This window comes from Sapajus apella, unplaced genomic scaffold (genome assembly GCF_009761245.1).
Source record: "Sapajus apella isolate SASKATOON/1434 unplaced genomic scaffold, GSC_monkey_1.0 scaffold12, whole genome shotgun sequence".
NCBI lineage: Eukaryota > Metazoa > Chordata > Mammalia > Primates > Cebidae > Sapajus > Sapajus apella.
This window is the reverse complement of record NW_022436952.1, coordinates 9,813,587-9,827,407: the sequence shown is the minus strand read 5'-3', so window position 1 is coordinate 9,827,407 and position 13,821 is coordinate 9,813,587. Positions and strand designations below refer to the sequence as shown.

Below are 13,821 nucleotides of genomic sequence, written 5' to 3'. Positions count from 1 at the left end.
CAGGGTGTAGTTAATTTGATCTGTTTTACCTGCGTTATACTGGAGGGTGTTTATGAACTGGGGATCAGGGGTCCTTAGATGCTAAATGCCCTGTAACTAGGTTTCTGCTTAACAGTCCTCAATAACTGTTGTCAGGAAGGCTTTGAAATTACAAAAATATGTATCACATGTGGTCTTTTTATTTTTTTTAAAGGTCATGTATAAATCTGGCCTTGTTTTTAGTATGTTAAGAACAAGCACTAAGAAATAGACCCACAATCTTAATGAGTCCAGCAGCCAGATTTTAATGTGCATTCAAAATGCATCACTAAGAGCCTGCCTAGGCACTCAGCTAGTTACCAGGGATACAGAGATTTTAAAAAAAAGTTCCTACCACAGAGGAGTTCAAAGAGTGCTATATTCAAGTAATTAAAGTATAATGTCATGCTGTAATGGAGATGTACAAAGGCCCTGGAAAACTCAAGGGAAGAAGTGACAAATTTTGCTTGAAGGGGTCAGGAGAAGCTTCACACAGAAGGCACCCTTTGAACTGGGCTATAAAGAGAGGCAATAATGAACAATTTTAAGATCATCAGCTTTGGAGTCCAATGACCTGAGTTTTGTGGTCTTGCTTTGATACACATTGTGTGATCTTGGGATGTTACTTGGGCCTTCTAAGGCACAGCTTAGACACCTTTAGAGGCTATTTTAAAAATTAAGTGAGATTCCAGATGTAAGAATACTGAAAGTACTCAATGATTGATAGACAACAATGATAAAGCAGGAAATGAGGGCTAGCGTGAGCAAAAGCCCCGAGGCATGTCAGGGCAGTGTGTGCTAGAGAAGCTGCATAAAGATTTCATCTAGCGTTTTATCTGTGATCTATTAATAATGCCTGCATAGACAATAGGGTTAAGCTATAGTATGGGTCTCTCTCCTGGATCTGTAGGGGAAAAAAATGCTAGGATTGATTAGGGATGTCTGCCAAATGCAGTGTAATGCAAGGCTTCCAAGTTGCCGATTCTGAACTAGAGTACAACAAGAAATATAATGAAAGCAGGACCAAAACTCACAACATGAGCATGACTGGGCACTTCCAGTCGAATTACAGAATATTCAAAATTAGATGAACTCTTCGTCTTAATAAGTTATTTTAAGATTTGCAATTATTTTATCTGTTGGCTTACTTGCTCATTTTTTTGGTTGCTATTATTTCTTTTTCTCCCCCATATTCTATCATATTCTAGCACCTATCACAACACTGCCTCAGAGTAGAAATATCTGTTAAGTGAACGATTGAAAACATATAGATGTTTACTATGCTAAAATTCTTACATTGTATTATTCTTTAGGGTCACTCGTTTCTTTAGTATATGGTAAGGGTGCTTTGTAACTTATACATGAAGCACAATTTTAGAGTAAATGAGTGCTTCCATTTTAGAGTAAACATAGAAATTTGATCTCTTAGTGTATAAATTTTCCTAGACCTACCCCAGACCACAGGTATCAGGTGCTCCAAAAGAATTTTTATATTAGGCTTGTGAAGCACTTCAACATTCGGACATTATTATATGTTCCCAATGAAGAAAGCGTTGAGTGAAGAAAGCATGTAAGCAGGTTGCAAATCACAGTTAACTGGGAAGCCTGGTCAAATATTTTCCTCTCATTCATTACCCAAACCAACTGAATCAGAGTCTCAGGGAATAGGGTCCAAGTTTGCACATTTGTAAAACTTCCCCCAAGAGATTTTGGTTAGCGACCACTATGCCAATTTTAGGTGAAACTCTGCCTGAATTATCCGTTTTCTAAACAAAGGGGACTTAATCAACGAAATTACACTGTAAAAAAGAGGGGGAAGGAGCACACATTGGTCATTGTTCCCTGGAAATGGCAAGGCTGGGTCTATATAGATGGGTGAGACTTGGAGAATAGCTTCCCAACCAAGTAGGGTGGTCACATGCACACTTCCACTGCTCCAAGGTATGCTTGAGCACTGGCCTCAGCATAGGTATAATTATACCTTGCCCTGGATAGACTGAATTCATCATATCACATTTGTTTCCAAGCCCCTCAATGTCAACACATATAGATGAACTGTATGGGTTTAGGTGCAAGAGGCCAGAAGTTTGAAGTCCTCAGAACAATGTTATATGCAAAGTAGTGGGAAAAGCAGTTGACCTTTGAGATCCCACTTAAGAATTCAGTGAGCAAGAAGAGTTTGGCATCTTCTATGTAGCATGAGGGAAAACACCTAGGGCCAGTAGGTGGAAGCTACAGAAAAAGGGAATTCAGCTATGTGTGCGTTCTAATGATGAAAATGATACATTGATGAAATGAGTTTGCCTCTAAAAATTGTGACTTCCTAGTACTGGAATTATTATTTTTTTTTTTTTAGAGAAATGGTCTCACTCTGCTCACTCTGTTACCTAGGCTGAAGTACAGTGGCACCATCACAGTTCACTGTAACCTCTAACTCCTTGGCTCAAGAAATTCTTTTGTCTTGGCCTCCCAAATTGCTAGGATTATAGGTGTGATTCACTGCACCCGGCTCCATTACTGGAATTATTAAGTGCTGAACAGAACTTGGTGACTCCTTAAGAGTGACTCACATTCAAATGAGCAGGGGAAACTGTCAGTTTTAATGTATCTTCTGATGTTGAAATTCTACACAATCCATAATCTTTTTTTTTTTTTTTTTTTTGGAGATTTAATCTTGCTATGTCACCCAGGCTGAAGGGCAGTGGCATGATCTCAGCTCACTGCAACCTCCGCCTCCTGGGTTCAGTCGATTCTCCTGCCTCAGCCTCTCTAGTAGCTGGGATTACAAGTGCATGCCACCAAGCCTGGCTTTTTTTTTTTTGATATTTTTAAAGTAGAAATGGGGTTTCACCATGTTGGCCAGGCTGGTCTTGAACTCCCAACCCCAAGTGATCCACCCACTTCGGCCTCCCAAAGGGCTGAGATTACAGGCGTAAGCCACCACGCCAGTCCATGATTTTCTTATAGAAATTTCCTTCAATTGTGTTCTACTGAGGAGTCACCTCAGTAAGGGTCAATATATCTCACCCTGAAGGTTAACTTTTTTAAAAAATGAATTTCAACTTTTATTATAGATTAAAGTATATATGTGCAGGTTTATTATGTGGGTAGATTACGTGACTCTGGTTAACTTAATTTTTATTTTGTGCCACCTTTAAAGCCACCTTTGGCCTCTCTTTTTGGCTGTCCTTTGAGAGGACCCAAGTAGACACTTCTGGCAAGAAAGCATGTGTTTATTTTGTTGACAGTGAATAATCCCATTGCCATCTGCCCTATCTGTCATTGCTGATCGTGATAAGTCAATTAATGCCAGGCATTTTCCTTGGCACAGTGCAACAGTCGTTATCTGAAGAGCTGTAGATTAATTGCAGTCTTGTCTAGCGAGGTTATTGTAATTGATGGTAATCATTTGCCTTGTTTTATAAAGCTGCATGGATGTATGACACAGTCAGCAACTGCATTTTTACAAAAATTACTTATGTCCTACACAGAGAAGTCCTGGATTCCTTGTTGGGGGTTGGTGATAAATGAGCACATTCAGGGATTCAAATGTCTCCATTTCTTTAAGAAGGAAAAATTAACTGTTTTTAATAAGTAAGACCCTTAGCTTGCTAATCATGTCTAAATGGTTAGATTAATGTCCAGTATAATGTAGGTATTTATGAAAAGAAGCAAATACATTAGCCAGACAAAAAATATTTGAAAAGAATCATGCCTTGGATTCCATTGCAGTAGTGGGACTAGACAAGAAGAAACTTTCTTCTTTGGGATAAACTGGACAAGTTCATTTAAAAATCCTTTTAAGTTCTTCTTTCCAAGGGGGCAGAGGGGTACACTGAGAACTGCATTAGCTGCTTCATGCAAAATCTATAGCCAGTTCCTCTTGCTAATTTCATCCACTCGTCACATGACTCTCATACTTCTGCAGTGTGATAGGCTCTGAGCTAGGCATGGGCCAGAGGGCAGCTTCTGCCCACAGACGTGCAAAGTCTATCAAGGAATATGTATATTGATATTACCACATAATGTGAATTATATGTGAGGCTTATTCCAGAAGGGGATTATGAAATAGCTCTCAGTGGATAGCATTAAGGAAAGAATGGGTGAGTAGCTGTGCAACCTGACCCACTTGCTGCTCCCTCTGAAGGCAAGGTGGAAACACCTTGACCTTTCTACATCTCAGCCTCTGGAATCTCTGATCTGGCTCAAAACACATCTGAGAGAGGGAAAAGTCCATAGCTGTTGCTATGGTGATACAGATAGGATGTGTTTAATTAAAAGGAGAGAATTAAAGTCATCTGTAAAATATGGGGCTTTCTCTCCCTCTCTCGGTAGCTCTGAATGAGAAAAGAGAAAACAATGATCTCAGAACCAACAACTGAAACTAAACAACAGAAAACGCAGGCCTTGTCCTCTTCCCGAAATCAATTATTTGCATCCTTGAGAGACTGGCTTCACTAAAGCAACACAAATTTGTAGGAATATGCAACTAACATCAAATTGTCCTGAAGTGTGCTAGCATATGAAAAGTGCTGAGGAGAACATCCTTGAGAGCCAGGGCCCCATTAGGTATTGAATATCTTGTGGGGGGTGCTCAGGCAATCTAATTAGCACTTTGCTGCTCAGCCAGGACCTCCTGGTAGAGATGCTCTGTTGGTGTTCTGTTGGCACAATTGGAGATTGAGAGGGAATGAGGATTGGGATGTTTAAGAACAGGTACATGGACAGTACATACAGAAGTGCTACTGATATGCCATGGTAAAGCTGTTCCCTCGACTCTAAATGCCAGCCCCATCTCCCTTCCCCCATCTGCCACAGTCCCCCATCATAGCTTCCAAGCCCCTTTCTCTCCTTCCAGACAGGAAGTTGCTGCCTCCTCTTGACTTCCAGAAGATCCTGTTTATTCATCTGTTACAGGGGTTTACAAACCATCCCCTGTGGGCCAAATCCAGCCTAGTTGCTAAGAATGGTTTACATTTTTAAAGGATGCTATTAAAAAGAGAGAGACTGACCGACCATATGCAGCTTGCAAAAGTCAAAATATTTACTACCTGCCCTTTGTAGCTGACCCCAATCTATTATATTGCCCATCACTGTGGGTTTTGTAACTGTTTAATCTAACTTCTGTGGGAACCACAGTCCTCTGTTGATGGGAATTTTATATTGATCATTGCTGTATTCCAAGCACCTCACACATTGTCTGGATGTGAGGATAGTCAATAAATATATACTGAATGAGGGAATAAATGACCTTGGTAAAACCCTTAAGGACAAGACCTATTCATCTTTGCATGTCATGCACCTAGCACAGTACCTGACATACAGTCAATGCTTAAGTGGTGTTTGTGGAAGGAGTCATTAAATCACTGAGTCAACAACTCAGTCAACCATTTGTGTCCCAGGAACAAAAATCTTATAGACTTTTTTCCCCCCTGAAATTCTGAGGTATGTTGCATTCATTGACTATACAGGAAATATACAGTCCCATTTAAATTGAAGATGGAGCGTTTTAATGAAGGCCACCCAAAGCATTACATTCCATTAGAAACTGTAAAAGAAAGCCAGGTGCGATGGGTCATGCCTGTATTCCCAGTACTTTGGGAGGCCAAGGCGGGCAGATCACAAGGTCAGGAGTTCAAGACCAGACTGGCCAACATGGTGAAACCCCATCTCTACTAAAAAATACAAAAATTAGCTGGACACGGTGGCTTATGCCTGTAATCCCAGCTACTTGAGAGGCTGAGGTAGGAGAATTGCTTGAACCAGGGCCTGGAAGGTGGAGGTTGCAGTAAGCCGAGATAGAGCCACTGCACTCCAGCCTGGGCTACAGAGAGAGAGAGACTCCATCTAAAAAAAAAGAAAAGAAAAGAAACTGTAAAAGAAGTAGAGTGGTTCAGCTTGCAGTTACCACTAAGAGGTATCCTGGAATTTCTCTGGGAAAGAAATATGCTTTGAGAAATTTAAAATGTATTTAGAAGGCACCCACCTAGCCCTATCCTAAATGTGGTAAAGGGAACAAAAGGATTGAACAATTAAGTGCTACCCTGGAGGGATTTAAGAGCCATGGGAAGGACAAGGCACAGGCTTGAATTGATTAATGTGCAGCACAATCTAGAACTCACCCAGTCATGCCTACAGGTGGCTGCAGAATCTCACTGCCAACACTTGGCCACTGTTTACATGTTTTGTCGTTTACCTTCATTCATTCATCCAGTTAACAAATGCTGATGAGTAACTATTATGTGCTACAGTGAGTAAAACAAATAAAAATGTCTACCCATAAGGTGCTTACAGTCTAGCAAAGGTAAACAGATAATAAATAGTAAACATAATACATGAGCACATTTACATGTTAATTTAGAATATGCTAAATGCTACAGAGACAGAACTAGAGCAGAATGAGAGAGATCCGAGACTGAGGAGTGGGAGTGAGCTACAAGTTTAAATAGCGTGGCCAGTATATGCCTCAATGAGAAGATGACATTGGTGAGGTTGCCAGGGAGATGTCTGGGGAAGGACATCCCAGGCAGAGGCAGTCACCAGTACCATGGTTCTGAAGTGGGAGGGAGCTGTGAGTGTGCAAGGAAGAGCGGAGGAAGCATGAGCACACGTGGGAGTGATGGGGCAGGAGGTTAGAGACGGCAGAGCAGGGCCAGGGTCTGCTGCAGACCACGCGGGGCCTCTCTACGTGCGCTTTGTATGGACTTCGGTTTTGACTCCGAATAAATTCCGAAGCACAGTTACAGAAATTCTCCCATTTGATCACTAAACCTCAAGGAGGTTTGCTCTCAATGTTACCACCTTCTTGGGTTAACAAAGGCCCAAGATTATCCAGGCAATACATAACCAACAATGGACTTAATTCAAGTCTTCTGATTCGTAACACTGCCTCACGTAGCCCACAGTTTATCCATAAACCCAATACAAATGATTACTCATCTGCTCTGGACCCTAGCTTGGTAGGGAAATTCAAAGACTGATAGGCCATAGTTCCTGCCTTTAAGGAGCCTCCAGTCTAGTAGAGGATCCCGTCTTTCCAATCAGACTGTTAACTCCCTACAGTCGCAGAGTTGGTTGTACTTTTTAAATATCTCCCCATATCCATAATGGGCACTGGGTAGGTATTGCTGAGCAGAGATCAAATGAGTAAATGAAGATAATTTAAGACTATAGCTTTCAAAGTACCTAAACTATGCCCAATATATCATGAATTAAATTCTGTAGCCATAATGGCAAACCTAATAAAGTTGTCAATATTAAGAGGTCCTGGAACTTTTTTATGTTAAATTATTCACAAATACAAGGTAAACAAAATGTTTGGTGTACCTGGGAGAAATAATAGAACAATTGAGAGCCCGTGTACCAGAAAAATTCATTTAGAGTCTTCATTTCAGCCCTGGAATTACTCCTAGGATCAGACCAGGGAGGTTTACCAATGCTAGGCATCAAAGTTCTAGATTCTAGGAGCCAGCCCCACCTAGAGTGAGCAAACTGGCCTTCGAGAAGCGAAGAAAACAAGCAGAAACTCAGATGGCGGCAAGGTGCATTACAGCGATACCAGCAAGCAAATGATGACTCTGATCTAAGGAGAAGAAGATCCCCCTCTGGGCATTTTTTATAATTACTTCTGGGAAAGCACAGCCCAATCAAGTCAGCAGTCCCTGAACTGCCAGTATTAGTCACTAGCACAGCCTAAGAGAGAGGACATTGCATTAGAAGACAGCCTCCTGCGATCAACTCATTATCCCATTGACTCCAGCCTAATCTGCATCATAACTCTCGCCTGGACCCCCAGGATGGCATATAACAGCCACCATCCTCCTCCACTTGCCTCTCATCTCCCGGCTGATGTTTCATCCAAAGCAAGGAGGGAAGTGTGACATTACAAAGGACAATATTAAAAACAGGCATTAACTGGAATTTGATCAGGGTCCTGCCTCAGACCTGTCACCATGGAGACCATGCCTATTATCATTTTGCAAGTGTTGAATGAGACCTTCGTTTATTTAGTAGCCAATGACACTGCAGTTCGAGGGCAAATATCACTCACAACGCTTCCGTGAACCAGCTGTGTTTTTTAACTCATTCCGATGCTGCAGGAATAAAATCAATTGGAAAAGAAAGTGTTAAGTAAGAATGACCTATATTCATTGTGACTCTGAGATGATCAACAGTTCAAGAAAATTTGTAGAGGTTCTGTGAAAGGTGACATCTCTCACTTCAAGACAGAGACCTAAACTTGGAAAGGACAAATCTACTCCAAGTCTCCGTCTGAAGTGATAGTGTCAGAGGGAGGAACTTTTGAGGCCATCTCTTCCAGTGCACTTGCTCTATGTACAAAGGAAAAATCAAATATCAGAAAGGGCAAGAGACCTGCCCAAGGTCACTGAGATTTAGCTGCAGAATTAGGACCAGAACCCAAGTTTCCTGACTCTTAATTGGGGATTTTTAATTTTTGAATCCCAAGATTCAAAAAACCTTTTTAGGTCCCCTGGTTTAGTCACCTCACAGAGCAAATAGAGCCTGAGAATCAGATTTCCTGCATTTGTGAGCACAGCCCCATCACAGGGCATTTATAGAGTCAGCCTTAAAATGGCAAAGACATTGGCAGATTGTTTTACAAAACATAAGCCATGACAAGCATCCATGAAGAAACGGATCTAGAAATCACCAAATCACCCCTGAGAAAAGACCACCAATGTGAGAGCAAGCCATAATAGTGCCCAACTGAGATAAATCTGAGAATTAAAGATTGGAAAGCTAAAATATAATCTTTTTTTTCCTTTTTTTGAGACGGAGTCTCACTCTGTCACCTAGGCTGGAGTGCAGTGGCACAATCCCGTCTCACTGTGACCTCCGCCTCCGGGTTTGAGTGATTCTGCTGCCTCAGCTTCCTGAGTAGCTGGGGTTACAGGTGTGTGCCACCACGCCCAGCAGTTTTTGTATTTTTAGTAGAAACAAGGTTTCACCATGTTGGTCAGGCTGGTCTTGAACTCCTGACCCTGTGATCCGCCCACCTCAGCCTCCCAAAGTGCTGGGATTACAGGCATGAGCCACTACACCTGGCCAAAAAATATAGTATCTTAAACATTCCTCTTAGGTCTCAGTATGAAGAGGCAATCATACTATTGCATTAAGAACCGTAGAACAGAAGCAATGCTTTTGTGCAGTTTAAATCTCCCCCGCCCACATTCCCCAATAACCCTCCAGAACAGTTCTGTAATATTAAATATAAGTAATCCAGATAATAATATTGCTAAATTAAATCATTAGATGTCTAGCTGCTCCATGGATGTGCTGCTCTACAATTCAAAATAAAGCCGTTTAAAACCCCTGGATTCATTTGCTCTGACATATCGATAAACTTCTGCTGAAACAAAGCTAATCATTTCAATGGTGCCGACTTAATTGCTCGCCAGTTGACAGATAATAAACAGACCTGAGGATTAAAATATGAACTAATTACTGTACTCAATTCCATTTACTTGATTTCATGTTCCATTAATTTTTTGCATCATTTCTGGTGGAAGCTTTAGATTTATGGTTGCCCCAAATGAAATATGCCACTTAGTTGCCTGTGGCACACTCGTGTTCAGAATTGGCTGGAAAGGGCAGAATTCTGGGCAGTAAATATTTAGCCAAAGTAGCCTAGGATATAGTAAGTGAAGGTAATTATCTGTTCCCAAATATCAGCCAGAGTCAGCCTCTATAAATCTATCCCCATCTCCGCAGTAAAAGGGCAATAGTAGGGTTACTCTCATGATTATTCATTGGATTGGCTGGTGAGAGGCAGACTCCAAGAGGAATGGTTGGCTTGGCCTGGAAGGGGAGCTGTAGGGAAGCAGGAACAAACACACTAAGGGGAAGGACAGTGGCCTAAGAGTTGGACACTTGGGCCACCAGACAGAGGGCAACATTGTGACTTAGAAGATCTGACTTCAACACTCCTCTCTGCCACTTACTAGCTGTGTGATCTTGGAAAAGGCAGAATTCAGTAAATCACTTTGCCTTTTTGAGTCTCTTAAACTGGAAAATGGGGCTTATCATGCAGGTTCTCTATATGTTATAGGGTAATTGTGCAATGCAAAGAAAATTCTTCTGTGATAGGGCTTTTTAAGCCATAAAGTGCTGTACAAGTCAGTTATTGGCTAGCTGATAACTAAGTTCTAAGGTTCACCTTAGAACTCATCTAGTCCAAAGCCCTAGAAGATAAGATATATTAGCATAACCACAGTGAACTAAAAGGACTTCCTCCATCAGCTGTAATTTATTGAGCATGTACTGCGTCTCAGGCATTGTGCTTGGGGTCTGATCACAGCCAGTCCCCACAATAAGCTTGTGAGCTGGCACTCATTAGCCTCATTTTATATTCAAGGAACTGAAACCTCGAGAGGTTAAAGAACCTGCTTTCAGTTGCATGGTTGGTCCAGGGAAGAGAACCTGGGTCTCTGACTCCAGCTATGCACTGAGTGACCTTAGACAGTCACCTTACCTGTCTGACTCTGCCACTAAGTAGCTGCTTGATCCTAAGTCCATTCTTCTAATCTTAAGTGCCCAATTCTGTTACCTGAGATGATCTTTCAGTTCCTCTCAGTCTGCATTAGCCTTAAGAACAGTCTGCACTTTTTCTAGCTGTAAAGTGAGATAGGAGCCTATTTCTCCAAGTGGTACAGCAACGGTGTGAAATATGACACAGCACCATGTTCCTGCTGAGGACCATGGCTTCATTCGCCTTCCCCTCCCAGATGGACAGCTACTGGGAAGTTACATACAGACATACAGTTATATTTTTCCTCTCTTCTTTATAACAAGCAAGGCATTGTATGTCTGTAAATTTGTGTATAAACACATCTATTTGCCTCTGCAAAGCGCAAGAAACCATATTCCTTAGTCTCAGAGGTAGCTTGGGTGAATTCATTATCTTGCTTTGGATCTATTTGCTGAGCTAGAAATTTCTGGACTCGGCCTTGGAAATGAATCTTGCAGGAGCTATTTGGCAAAATGAGCTTAGCCAGGAGGATTTAAATCACACTCCCAGCCAAGAAAAGCGGGGAAGGCCCAGGGGCCACCAGATATCTGCATCAGGACTTAGCATCCCGGCACTAGTTTTTCAAATCAAATCATTGTGCCTGCTTTGGGAAAGACTAATTGTGTGTGGACTCAAATGGCCACCCCAGAGCAGCTGCTGTTTCTGTAAGGTCCTCTGTGGGGGTCAAGCATTTCCTGCCTGTTACAGCTGCCTCTCTAGGGCTAATGTGTTCCCATGGCCCAGGTTAAGGGCCATGACCTACTTGCATGAGCAGCTGTTAATTTTGGAAGTGAAAATTGGTGGAATTATTCATTCCTGTGTTTGAATCCTGGCTCTGTCAGCTGTGACCCTGGGCAATTTATTCAACCTCCTTGTGCCTCAATTTCCTCATTATTGAGACAAATATGAATGATGTCCATGCTACAGGGTGGTTTCCCCCAGCTTTGTTGAGGTATAGTTTGCATAAAAAAAAAAAAACCACAAGAATTTAAGTTGCAAAATGTGATGCTTTTTCACAGATACATAGTTGTGTAACCATGACCACAATGGTCTAGAACACTTCCGTCACGCCAGAAAGTTTCCATGTTCCTCTGCAGTCCTTTCCCTCCAACCCTAGGCCCTGGCATCACTGATCTGCAATCACTGGAGTTTTGCCTTTCTTGAATTTCAATCAGTGAATGTATTCAGTACATAGTCTTTTTGTTGTTGTTGTTTTTTAAGTTGTCATACAGTAGAATTGACTTTTTCTTTTGGCTTACAGTTCTCTGAAGTTTAACAGCTAGATAGATTTGGATGACCATCAGCACGATTAGGAGACAGAACAGTTCCATTTCACAGAGTAGTTTTATGGATTAAGAGGATCAATGTTTAAAAAAATACTCAGAATAGTTCCTTGCACAGAATGAGTGCCCAAAAATGGTGGTTTTCATTGGCAATAACATGCTTCTTCAAGCTGCATTATCTGTGGGCCACATTTTTTTTTAATAATTTCAACTTTTATTTTGGATTCGGAGGTGGAATACATGTGCAGGTTTGTTGATTGGGTATATCTCGTGATGCTGAGGTTAGGATATGAATGATTCCATTACCCAGGTACTGAGCATAGCACTGAGCACTTGCTTCCCTCCCTTTCTACAGATAGGAGGAGTCCTCAGTGTCTGTTGCTGCCATTTTTATGCCTCTGAGTACTCAATGTCTAGCTCTCACTTACAAGTGAGAACATGCAGTATTTGATTTTCTGTTCCTACATTAATTCACTTAGGATAATGGACTCCAGCTGCATCTATCTTGCTGCAAAAGGCATAATTCTGTTCTTTTTATGACTGTGTAGTATTCCATGATGTATGTCTACAGGGTCCGCATTTCCATCCTCTATCCACATCTAACAAGAATCCAGAGCATCTTCCATGCAGGAAGTGAAATTCTTAAAAATTACATCAGCAGTTGTGAGTTGGTTGCTGATACGCTTATTCTAAGAAGATTGGTTGAGTGCCCTTCTGAGTGCTGTTTTCTTATCAGTGTCCATGCTCCCTGCTGTAGGGCTGCCAGGAGAAAAAGCCGCCTCCTCCTTTCTCTTCTGCCTTCTGCCATGGGAGGACACAGCATGCCTCCCCTCCAGAGGCTGCAGCCTCCACCAGAGAACTGAGGCTGCTGTGTTGATCTTAGTCTCTCCTGCCTCCGGAACTGTGAAAAATAAATTTCTGCCCTTTATAAATTACCCCATCTCCGATATTCTGATATAAATGGACTAAGATGCTCACTCAGGCCTGCAGAAGGCAGTAAAGCCCCTACTAAGCACAGTTAATCATGGAGAAAATGCATCAGCTTGAGGTTCTGCAAGGAAGCGCCCTCCCCTTCTTGGCCTCCAGGTGATATCCTTCCCTGCCCCCAGATGGCAGTTTATTCAAGCAAAGAAGACCAGCAAATAGAATATTCCTCATTCCTTGTGACTTTGAAGCAAGGCCCTGAGCTGTCTAGATAGCACGATCACCTGCCTTGCTTTGCCTGAACAGTCCAGGTTGACACTAGTTAGTCCTGGTATAACTAATATTATAGTACCTCCTTTCACCTTCAGAGGTGCTCCAATTTGCACAATTAATTATATGATCACCCTAGGACTAGGTGACCTTTGCCAAGCCACTTAATCTCTCTAGATCTCTTTTCCTTCATCCAGAAATGAAAGGATTAGAGTAGCTCTTCCAGCACCAGGAGGCCTACGGAAGTAAAATACTGCATAATTTTGTCATCACTTATAAACCGTTGATTGAGGAGTTACAGTGATCTCTTGAGGGTCAGAAACATTGACGTGTAATAAATTCATTGTGTAATATTGGAGAGGTTCCCCCCACCTCGTGAAGATTGAGTAGACACTTTGTAACTACCCTCATACCTCCTTTAAGGTAAAATCTTGGGAAATTAAGTCATTTGATGTAACATCAAAAATTAAAGTTCAGATTGTTCTGCTCACTTGGATGTGTTACCTTTTCTTGGTACAATGCTTAAAATATTGAACCTCCTGCTCCTCCACTACCATACTAATAGCATGTGCTCACACCCACACAGACACACAGTCACACACACAGCCCCCCCCCCCCACACAGTCACACACATACACAGCCCCCCCACACACACAGTCACACACATACACAGGCCACCCACACACAGTCACACACATGCACAGCCCCCCCACACACAGTCACACACATACACAGCCCCCACACACAGTCACACACACAGTCACACACATGCACAGCCCCCCACACACAGTCACACAC

The 13,821-nt window shown here is 42.0% G+C and overlaps 1 protein-coding gene across 2 annotated transcripts in view; it reads left to right on the top strand.

Annotated features, from left to right (window-relative positions):
• CA10 (carbonic anhydrase 10) overlaps window positions 1–13,821 on the top strand; it is a 536,417-nt gene that overhangs the window by 418,331 nt on the left and 104,265 nt on the right. The gene's annotated exons all lie outside the window — the stretch shown is intronic.